Genomic DNA, 12,376 nt, shown 5'->3' on the forward strand with positions numbered 1-12,376 from the left:
GAAGCATCATCTCATGGATGCTGTTGCTGAGCATATTCCTGAACAACACATCTTTTCATTGAATAGTGATGATCTTATACAGTGTCAATAACTTACACAAGTATGCGGCACTCCCCCAAGTGAGCAGAGCACTCAATGCTGGGATGTGAGTCAGTGTTGGTTGCTTCCTTGGTGCCAGACAGACAGGGCATCTGAGTACAGCTCTGGTGTTTCAGGCTCACCTGCCCTTTGTGCTTCGGCCCAATCCAATATTTTCCCTGGTAATTCCCTTCTACTGCACGACATGGCTGCTCTTTCAGAGTTAAGTCCACATAATCTCCCACTTGAGTGCCAGAAACAGAACGGGGACTGTAGTTGCCTAGCGACATCACAGTGAGTGCACCTGGAGGTGGTGGGTAAATACCCTGAGCCTTCAAGGGGGTAGAATTGACATCACTGCTTCCTGTGATGTGTCATAGAACATGTTTGTTTATGACCTCTCATTTGTTAAAGGGAAACTGCACCCGCTGTTGTGACGTGACTTTCATTAATGTGATGACTGTTATTTATCGAAACAACTAACCATGTTTAATTGTTACACAATTAAATTAATAATGTAACAATTAACTCATTAGGAATTTTAGGCACCACAGAAGAAGTTGTTTATAGAGTTACCATCTCCCGAATTAAACTCTAAAATATATATGTTATATATCGATAAAAGTCACTTAATCATTAGTTCATATCAGTCTCATTCTGAACGTTGCATACTCCTTGGATCCACAAGAACCCCAGCTTTACTTATGATTCAGCACTACACAAAATTAGTTTATTTATTTACTAGCTAACAAAATAATAACACAGAATAACCTAAATACTTAACACATGAGAAAAAGTCCCTAGTAGACTAACAACAGCATGACTGCTTGGTTACCACAAAAGACAGGGGTAGATAGGGAGAGGGAGAGACAAAGAGTCAAACTTTCGTTGATACATGTGGAAGCTACCCTCAAAGTAATAATTTACTCTGCAAACGAACCACCGCCCGTTTGGGTAAGAGATCATGAATGTAAACTCACTGCCAACCACATTTATTTTCAGCAAACGTAACATGTGTAAATATTTGTATGAACATAACAAGATTCAACAACTGAGACATAAACTGAACAATTTGTAAGTCGCTCTGGATAAGAGCGTCTGCTAAATGACTTAAATGTAAATGTAAATGTAACAAGTTCCACAGACATGTGACTAACAGAAATTGAATAATGTGTCCCTGAAAAAAGGGGATGTCAAAATAAAAAGTAACAGTCAGTATCTGGTGTGGCCACCAGCTGATTTTAGTACTGCAGTGCATCTCCTCCTCATGGACTGCACCAGATTTGCCAGTTCTTGCTGTGAGATGATACCCCACTCTTCCACCAAGGCTCCTGCAAGTTCCCAGACATTTCTGGGGGGAATGGCCCTAGCCATCACCCTTCGATCCAACAGGTCCCAGATGTGCTCAATGGGATTGAGATCTGGGATCTTCGCTGGCCATTGCATAACACTGACATTCCTGTCTTGCAGGAAATCACGCACAGAACGAGCAGTATGGCTGGTGGCATTGTCATGCTGGAGGGTCATGTCAGGATGAGCCTGCAGGAAGGGTACCACATGAGGGAGGAGGATGTCTTCCCTGTAACGCACAGTGTTGAGATTGCCTGCAATGACAAGTGCAGCAACACCCCACCTAACCATGACGGACCCTCCACCTCCAAACGATCCCACTCCAGAGTACAAGCCTCGGTGTAACGTTCATTCCATCGACGATAAACGCGACCATCACCCCTGGTGAGACAAAACCGCAACTCGTCAGTGAAGAGCACTTTTTGCCAGTCCTGTCTGGTCCAGCGACGGTGAGTTTGTGCCCATTAGCGTCATTGTTGCCGGTGATGTCTGGTGAGGACCTGCCTTACAACAGGCTTACAAGCCCTCAGTCCAGCCTCTATCAGCCTATTGAGGACATTCTGAGCACTGATGGAGGGATTGTGTGTTCCTGGTGTAACTCAGGCAGTTGTAGTTGCCATCCTGTGATGTTTGGAGGTACCGATCCTGTGCAGGTGTTGTTACACGTGGTCTGCCACAGCGAGGGCGATCAGCTGTCCGTCCTGTCTTCCTGTAGCACTGTCTTAGGCGTCTCACAGTATGGACATTGCAATTTATTGCGCTGGTCACATCTGCAGTTCTCATTCCTCCTTGCAGCATGCTGAAGGCACGTTCACGCAAATGAGCAGGGATCCTGGGCATCTTTCCTTTGGTATTTTTCAGAGTTTTCATAACTGTGACCTTAATTGCCTACCGTTTGTAAGCTGTTAGTGTCTTAATGACCGTTCCACAAGGGTTTATTAATTGAACAAGCATGGGAAACAGTGTAAAAACACTTTACAATGAATTTCTGTGAAGTTATTTTAATTTTTACGAATTATCTTTGAAAGACAGGGTCCTGAAAGTTTATTTACGTGTAGATATATTTTTTCGTCATCTCTCTGTTGAAACCAGTCAATCATTCTATGGGGAAGTTGTAGTGTCCCGCTTCAGTGAAAGGCTCTGATTTTCCACCAGAGGTCACAATGTCCTTCTTCTTAGTTGTCTTGGTCTTGTACTGGAGTGTTCAAATAGAACAGATACACATTGATTGTCTGAGATGGGATTTTCTCCTTCCCACCTCGTGTCTTTAGTCAATGTTCTAGGACCACTTGTATATGCCCAGCTGCAGACTGGCAATGTTAGGGTCTAGTCTTTATCTTCTAGTGTTGAGAGTTTCAGGGTTTCCAACCATTTCAATATGTGCCACGGTCTCACGTCTTCTGGTATGGTGTGTTAAATCTTAGCGAGTCCTTTTAAGCACTCTGGTCGGAAAGGGCAGTTCCATCACACTGACACACTATTCTGATCTAATTCGGAGTGTGGCTAATGTGCAAAGGATGTGAAAAAACAATATCTCATTAGAAAACCAAAATCACATTCCTATCTTAACAAAAATAGTTTAATCCTTGTATTATTGTATTAACATCATATTGGATGGAAACTTGACAGCCAAAGGGTGTTTCCTTCCTCAGTTACAGTATTTGGTTCATAATGTTTTTAATAACATCACAAGATGACAAGCAATATGACATGATTATTCTTTAGATCCCCACAGACCATTCCTAACATTCCTACCTTAGAAATATTGTTCCAGTTTTAATTTTTTCAGTGTTCTTGTTTTGGCAGCAAACGTCTCTTCATACTGAACAGCAGGAGGGAGATTCCCCTCCTCCCTAATTTATGACTGAGTGATAAGGTGTCAAAACTGCACCCCCCCCTTTCCTCGTCTGTGGGTGAGAGGGGTCTGGTCATTGTCAGACATTTGCCAAGCTGATCTGAGGCCTTGGATCCTCAGCAAGGAGAGTTATGACACTGCTAATTTGGCATTGTTATTTGGCTTGCTCCTCGAGAAATGCTACTTCTTTGAATATTTTTCTTCTTCTTTGGAATTTAATATGTTGCTTTTTCCTCCTCCATTCCTCCTCAGAAATCCACCTTTCTGTGTCCCTTGTCCCAATATTCCTCTTCTCCCGACTTTGTTTGCACCCCGGTGGCATCCCGACATAACACCATCACATAATCATCCTGCTCACCTCAGAAATGTGTCTTCTCTGGACACCAAGATTTTTAGAGCATGAGCAGTGGCCACACACAGAAAAAAGACCCCCAAACTCAACTCTGTTCTACTAGGAAAACCTTCAGCTCTCCGCTTCTGTCGTCTCTCTCGCAGAACAATCTTCATGCCTGACTCCAGCTGTCCGCCTATGGTTTGGTTTAAACAGCCCAACTATTTACCTAATGCCGATGGGAACTAATTTTGTGTAGCACAAAGTGTGATACCTCAAGAAATGCCGGCGGCCATTACAGAAGCCAAACGTGAGTTCTTCCCACTGTACTCTGGGCGCCAAAGATGTGGATGTTGATTAAGGCAGCACCCCACACCTCTATGTTTCAGAGGGGTTGGGTTAAATGCGGAAAAAACATTTCAGTTGAATACATACAGTTGGACAACTGTCACGTTCGTTAGAATAACTGGAACAAAGCGCAGCGTGATCTGAGTTCTACATCTTTTATTACAATGTGAAACTCAAAGCAAAACAAAACAATAAAGAACAAACGAACCGTGACGACAAATGTTGTGCTAACAGGCAACTCAACATAAATATCCCATAACCCACAGGTGGAAAACATGCTACTTAAGTATGATCCCCAATTAGAGACAACGATTACCAGCTGCCTCTAAATGGGAATCATACACAAACCCCAACATAGAAAATAAAAACCTAGAATCCCACATAGAAAATATAAACTAGACTAAATTTCCTAGTCATGCCCTTTTTTTAACCTTTATTTAACCAGGCAAGTCAGTTAAGAACACATTCTAATTTTCAATGATGGCCTGGGAACAGTGGGTTAACTGCCTGTTCAGGGGCAGAACGACAGATTTGTACCTTGTCAGCTCGGGGGTTTGAACTCGGAACCTTCCGGTTACTAGTCCAACGCTCTAACCACTAGGCTACCCTGCCACCCTGACCTACTCTACCATAGAAAATACAGGCTATGGTCAGGACGTGACCTTCCTTTATGATGTATTGGTGATTTCACAATTTAATGTGCATTCCACCATCTACTATGCGGGATGTAAATAGGATTCCCCCAAAAAACTGAACTAAAATATTTTTTTTGTTAAAATAAATAAAACAGATCTGATCCCTACACAGGCTCAAGGGGAACCTGGAACCTGGTATTCTGGTGCCAGTACCCCTTGCAAGTCTTCCAATGTAAAATCCTTGATTCCCAAAAACGTTCCTGCTGCAGCCACAATGTCGTCTAGTTTCTCCGACTTCTTTGAGACTTGTGCTGCACAGTATATATAACTGTGGCAATGAACGCAACAAATCCACCTTTTTTAACACACAGGCCAAATGTGAATTGGCTTGGGGGTGTGATTTAATGTGGGTATTTTGTGGGTGTGTCCTTGCCTCCACCAAGACACACCCATCTGTCAGAACCTTGCCCTCACAGCTGTTTCCCCCCACTCCATCACAACAAACAAACCTCCTGCAGGTTGAGTTCAATAACTACAGGCATATGTCCCATAAGATGCCGGAGGAGGCTTTGAATAGGTTAGTAGCCTACAGAGTAATATTAGAATAATGCAATTGCTAAATTTATAACATATTCTTAACTAAGTGTTTTGATAACTTTCAAATATAGTAACAGGTCCATGTAGAATAAATAATGCTTTACATAATATCATAGAAGCAGTGTTCTGTAATATAACAATTTGCAGCTCTCACCTTTCATTGTCATTCCCAGCCGATACAGATACTATTGGTATTTTGTCTGGTGGTAATGGGACTGGTGTACTCTGGCAAACATGTCAGAGTGGTCATACCTTCCTGTGTGGTGTCCCGTATACAACAGGAGTTCCCTGATCCTGTTGAACAGTACACTGGGTTTCTCCCTCCCCATATTGACTGATACTATTCAATTCAAGTGTCTAGTAAAAAGTGTATGCCAAGTGCCAGATCTCTCTCCATTTAGATACATCAGTGTCAATCACCTCTGTCAGTCTGGACTTCATCACATCATCTTGCATGTCTCCAACTGCTGGCTCCATACATGTTTCTGTAAACACATACACTGTTACGCACGCCTCTATGAAGAGGGAACGCAACACCCTGCTACAACTAAACTCTCCGTGAAGTGAAAAAGGTATGGACTGTAGGTGCAAGAAAGAATGACAACAGGCAGAATGTGGTACCGTTTACCAGGACTTTATTCCTTCACACGGTAATATGGGGAAAAGGGGCTGGATGGAACCAAAGCAAAGAAAGTAAATCTTAAAGCCCCCCCTCTCCTATCTTACCTGCCTACCCACTACTTACCTAATTTAGCACCACCTGGTGCCCTAACCAAAATACAAGGGGGTGGTCCGCCCAGGTCTTACCTAGTGTGCCTAGACAGCAAATATGCTCGGGTATATGTATGCCCGCGGGCCTCTTGCCTAAGCACTCCCTAGGTGCCTTCCCCTTCCCCCCTGGGAACAAATGAAACAGAATATTAAACAATTTCACAAACAAACTAAGAAGCAAAGGACATCAAATAAGCTCTATCTGAGCAACAAACTCACAAAACATACCAAGTCTCAGCCCAGCAAAATCTCTAGCAAAATCTCTAGCAAAATCTCTGCAATGACCTCCCAGCAAAAATCTCTCTCTCCTGAACAGAACACTGGCATTTATATAGCTTCAGAATGAATGGGTAATTGGAGACAGCTGCGTCTTGACGAGGGGGTGGGGTCAGCTAAACAAATTGGCCATGGAGTCGACCAATCAGCTGCTTGAGGGATTTCAGGAAGCCATTTCCTAAAATAAACACATGCAAATACACAAACTACAACACAAACTGGGGAACGTAACACGCCCACCACAAATTGCAAACCTAGTTTTGCAATAACAAAAGCCAACGCATCCCCAGTTAGTAAACCCGTGATAGAGCGTCAGCAACTACATTCGCCGAGCCCTTCACATAAGCTATCTGTACATTATTGTTAGTAGGAACTGGATACCTGACCTGGTTTTCGGCAATGGACCTACACAATCAATTATCACTCTTTCAAACGGTTCCCCCACCACAGGAATCGGGCAGAGCGGCGCTCGTGGAAGTGTTTGATTCACTTTCCCAGTGAGTTGACATATGTGACATGTTTTACAAAATTGGACCACGTCAGACTTCAAACCTGGCCAGAAGAAATGACGAAGGACCCGGTTATAAGTCTTTGTGATCCCCAAATGTCCAGACCACGCCTGGTCATGGGCGAGTGACAGCACCTGCTGTCGGAACGGTGTAGGAACAACCACTTGACACACTTCACTCCAGTCATTAATGGTGTCATGAGATGCCCATTTCCGCATCAAAACTCCTGCTTCCATAAAGTAGGCGGTCTCTCTAGTTTTAGCTTCCTCAATGGAAATTACCGAAGCAAAACACTTTCGAAGACTGGTGTCTTCTTTTTGACATTCAATCACCTTCTCGGGGGTGACAGACAAAAGAATGTCATGTAATTGGGGCGCGATTTCGTTTTCCCGCCTTAGTTTTTACGGGGGTAAAAATTGCAGAAGGCATACTCGGGGCATTGTCTTCTACCTCAACGTTCTCAAAAATGGAACTAGCCAAATCCACCACATCTCCTAGCTTGCGAGATTGTGCCCTCGTTAACACACAAGCAGGAAAAACATGTGGAAATGCTTGAACCAATTTCTCATCTGTAGTTCTGATTTCTGGGTTGTCTACTACCTCTAACACAGGAGTGACATTACCACCAGCAATATCATTCCCTAGTAGCAATTTGACTCCTGATACTGGCAGTGTAGACACTACACCAACACGGAAACGTCCTGATACCAAGTCTGACACTAAGTGGACCCAGTGTAATGGTACAGGTACTGTTTGTCTCTCTATCCCCTGTAATATGACATGCAAGCCACAATATGTTTCAGGAGACCAGGGTAAAGCATCAGTAACAATAACTGACTGCGCCGCCCCGGTGTCTCGTAGGATTTGGATAGACTTTTGATCAGCTTGTTCTCCTGTTAAGGAAACACAACCGGCAGAGATAAACGGAGCATAGACAGGATCCGGTTTCTCAAATGTTGAATCAATAACTAGATCCAAGGGACGAGCCAAAGACTTGACTAAACCCAAACTTTTCATTTTTAGGGACGGTGACTGGGACTGTTGCGGTTTATTTTTAAAAACTGGGCAGTCCGCAATCACGTGACCCTTTTGGTGACAGTAAAAACATTCACAGATTTCATGAAAAAGCTTAGGGTTGTTAGAGGAAAAGCGACCTGAACGAGGAACTGATTACGTAATCGTCCGGCCTTCAAAACGTGGTGCATCAAAGACAGTCTTGTGTGTCAAAGCGTACTCATCTGCCAACACTGCTGCTTGGGCCAATGTCGCCACTTTCTGTTCATTTAAATGAACTACAATTCTATCTGGGAGGTTGCTTTTAAAGTCCTCCAACAGCACCAACTCCCGAATATCAGCAAAGGTGATATTCGACTAAACAGAGCCTTTATGTCCCTAGCAAATTCAACAAATGTACGGTGAGATGTTTTTTTGTGGTTCCTGAAGCGCTGCCTATAAGCTTCAGGCACCAACTCATAAGCCCGCAACACGGTAGTTTTAACTGTATCGTAGTGTAAACTGTCTTCCAGGGAGAGAGCATCTACTACTTCCTGGGCTTTCCCAGACAATTTACATTGTAACAGGAGCGGCCAAACCTCAAGTGGCCAATGCAGCGCAGCGGCCACATGCTCAAACGCAGAGAAATAAGAATCATCTTCCGACTCTCGGAATGGAGGGACTAAAGCTATGTTTTTACTCACATCGAAGTGGGCTTGATGATGAGCAGCTTGTGGAGTCACACTGGAGGCAGCGTCTAGCTCCAGTTGTCGGATCCTCACCTCCTTGTCAGCTTCTATTTTCCTAATTTCAAGTTCAAAATTCATCTGTCTCTCTATCTTTTTGCTCCATTTCTAACCGAGCCAGCCTCACCTTCAGCCTAGTAGTCCTGTCTGAACGACCCGAAGCAGAAGATAAAGGATCAAATCGGGGCAATGTAAAAGGCGTACGAGGAACCCCTTCCTCCGCCCTGTCCTCCGACTTGGCATCAGATGGTCTACCCGTCTCCTCTCCTTGCAATGAGAGAATCCGTTCTCTCACTAAACCCTCCCTGACTAGCACCAAAAGCTCAGCCTTTAGGGCTTTCTCAGGGACAACAAATCCATAATGGTCAGCTATAGCTATAAGGTCTACTTTACGAAACCTCACCAAACAATCAATAGAGGGCGCTTCAAAAAACTTGGAGATGGCTGAGGCAGCCATCTTATACAATGCAGTCTCCTGAACACACTAACTAAACAAGTCATCCTAACTCACAACCTACCATCACACCTCAATCACTAACCACAGAGAGCTCAGAGCAGCAGGGTCCGGTGGGTTTAATGGAAAAATCCCGGATGAGCCCCCATTATGTTACGCACGCCTCTATGAAGAGGGAACGCAACACCCTGCTACAACTAAACTCTCCGTGAAGTGAAAAAGGTATGGACTGTAGGTGCAAGAAAGAATGACAACAGGCAGAATGTGGTACCGTTTACCAGGACTTTATTCCTTCACACGGTAATATGGGGAAAAGGGGCTGGACGGAACCAAAGCAAAGAAAGTAAATCTCAAAGCCCCCCCTCTCCTATCTTACCTGCCTACCCACTACTTACCTAATTTAGCACCACCTGGTGCCCTAACCAAAATACAAGGGGGTGGTCCGCCCAGGTCTTACCTAGTGTGCCTAGACAGCAAATATGCTCGGGTATATGTATGCCCGCGGGCCTCTTGCCTAAGCACTCCCTAGGTGCCTTCCCCTTCCCCCCTGGGAACAAATGAAACAGAATATTAAACAATTTCACAAACAAACTAAGAAACAAAGGACATCAAATAAGCTCTATCTGAGCAACAAACTCACAAAACATACCAACTCTCAGCCCAGCAAAATCTCTAGCAAAATCTCTGCAATGACCTCCCAGCAAAAATCTCTCTCTCCTGAACAGAACACTGGCATTTATATAGCTTCAGAATGAATGGGTAATTGGAGACAGCTGCGTCTTGACGAGGGGGTGGGGTCAGCTCTCCAATTAGCCATGGAGTCGACCAATCAGCTGCTTGAGGGATTTCAGGAAGCCATTTCCTAAAATAAACACATGCAAATACACAAACTACAACACATAAACTGGGGAACGTAACAACACACATAGTGATGGTTCTATTACCAATGGCAGTTAGGATAGGTAATATATGACACAAACAGTTACTACGTTGAAGCTTGTACAGGACAGATAAAAACCTACCCAATTATGGTCTCCCCATCAAACGACAGAGGCTGGAGTCTGGGAAAAGCCTATCCAGTCATCTCCATCTGTACAAATAGGCCGGGTTGAGGCAGAGTCATCAGTGACACATGGAATGAAAAGGGTGTTGCAAATACTGGACATTTCTGCTGCACTGTATTCTTAGTAATCACCTTCAGTCCCATATTGTGGATGTGTTAAGTGCCAGGTCTCTCTCCATTCAGAGACATCAGTATCAAGCCTGTCTGCCGGTCAGGACTCCATCACTACATCTTGCTAGTCTCCAAGTGGTGGCTCCATAGATGCATCTGTGAAATCATTCTGTACACAGTCACTGTTCTATTACCAATGGCAGTTCGGATTAGTGATATCTGACAAACAAACGTTTTAACAGGTCAGACTAGACCTACTTAATTCAGGTCTCCCCATCAACGACCCAATGGTCATTAGGTAGGTTTAGTGAGCAGGCAAGAGGTGAGGTTGAAGATAAGGCCAGTGGCCCATTGTAGTTCAGTAGTGAGTCCAAAGTCAGAACCTTTGTACTTTAGCAATAGCTGGTGGTGAAAGGAAGAGGTCAAGCCAAAGAACGTTCCCGTTGTTACCTATTCAGATAGACGTGCTCTTGAAGGGCCATGATGGTTAAAAGTTAACAACGGATTAAATTAAGAAGAGGCTCAGTCTCAGAGGACCAGAGGTCAGGTTCATATGAGTTTTTACAGTTTGAATGAATAAGTCAAAGATAATGTAGCAGCTGACCTCCATCTCCATAAAGAGGAAGAACACCTATCCCTTATTTACAACAACTTATTTCTACAATTTACATTAATGATTTTCATTGTTCCAGAGTGGGTTAACTTTGACTTTAGGGTCGTTGAGTATTTGGGTCAAGTGGAGTAGTGTGCTCCACCCTGGAAACGCTATAATAAGCCCAGTGTTTGGCAGTGGAATGGGTTCATAACCGCAGCTGAACCTGTGAAGTCTTGACTGGGATTAATAGCTTGTTGTCCTCTTCAATGTGTCTCATTCAGACTAGCCCACTGCTGCAGGCCACACACACATGCACGCGTGCAATCTTCCAGAGGCCCATCCTCAGTAGAACACACACTGATGAGCATTCTAACAACACCTTATTCTGTTGCATAAAACAACCATTTGATGCAATAACAGCATTATAACATAATCTTGTCAATCCTGTTCTGACATTCCCCTATTTTGAGAGTCCTCTCAACTTAAAAGAAAATTACATGATTTAAAAACATTCATTCACATGTAGAAAATGCATACATTTTTCATAAACTAAGAAGAATAAAAGCAATAACTTATTGTATGGATTCATGCATAGGCTGCTATAGCACTGGCTCAGCCTCGTCCCAATAAACTTTGCACTGTCTCCCATTTCAACCTCTAGCATTCTAGCAATTTGACTGGGGAGGTCATGATACACAGTTACCTGCACAAATCCATGAAGAAAAACAAAAGATGCACACAGTTCATGAGATTCAAAGCTATAGCTTCATAGACAGTGCAAGCAACAATGGTTTTTGTTGTTGTTGTAGTTTTCTATTCAATGCCATTACAGGATCCATTTACTTAGGACACAAATTGCAGTTCCTATGCCTTCCACTAGATGTTAACAGTCTTTAGAAATTGTGTCAGGCTTGTATTCTGAAAAATTAGAGAGTAAGAGCGGTATGAATGAGTGGACCCTGCCATGTCAAAGAGCTTTTTCATGCGCGCGACCGAGAGTGCCTTTCTTTTTTACCTTTTATATTGACAACGTTATTGTCCGGTTTAAATATGATCGATTATTTAGGCTAAAATCTGATATAAAGAGAGACTTTATCGAATAAAAGGAACATTTATTGAATAAATTAATGTCTTCTGAGTGCAAACATATGAAGATCATCAAAGGTATGTGATTAATTTAATCTCTATTTCTGATTTGTGTAACTCTTCTACTTGGCTGGTTACTGTTTGTAATGATTTGTCTTCTGGGCTATGTTCTCAAATAATTGTAAGGTACAGTGCCTTGCGAAAGTATTTGGCCCCCTTGAACTTTGCGACCTTTTGCCACATTTCAGGCTTCAAACATAAAGATATAAAACTGTATTTGTTTGTGAAGAATCAACAACAAGTGGGACACAATCATGAAGTGGAACGACATTTATTGGATATTTCAAACTTTTTTAACAAATCAAAAACTGAAAAATTGGGCATGCAAAATTATTCAGCCCCTTTACTTTCAGTGCAGCAAACTCTCTCCAGAAGTTCAGTGAGGATCTCTGAATGATCCAATGTTGACCTAAATGACTAATGATGATAAATACAATCCACCTGTGTGTAATCAAGTCTCCGTATGAATGCACCTGCACTGTGATAGTCTCAGAGGTCCGTTAAAAGCGCAGAGAGCA

The sequence above is a fragment of the Oncorhynchus masou genome, chromosome 5 (assembly GCF_036934945.1).
Source record: "Oncorhynchus masou masou isolate Uvic2021 chromosome 5, UVic_Omas_1.1, whole genome shotgun sequence".
In the NCBI taxonomy this organism is placed as follows: domain Eukaryota; kingdom Metazoa; phylum Chordata; class Actinopteri; order Salmoniformes; family Salmonidae; genus Oncorhynchus; species Oncorhynchus masou.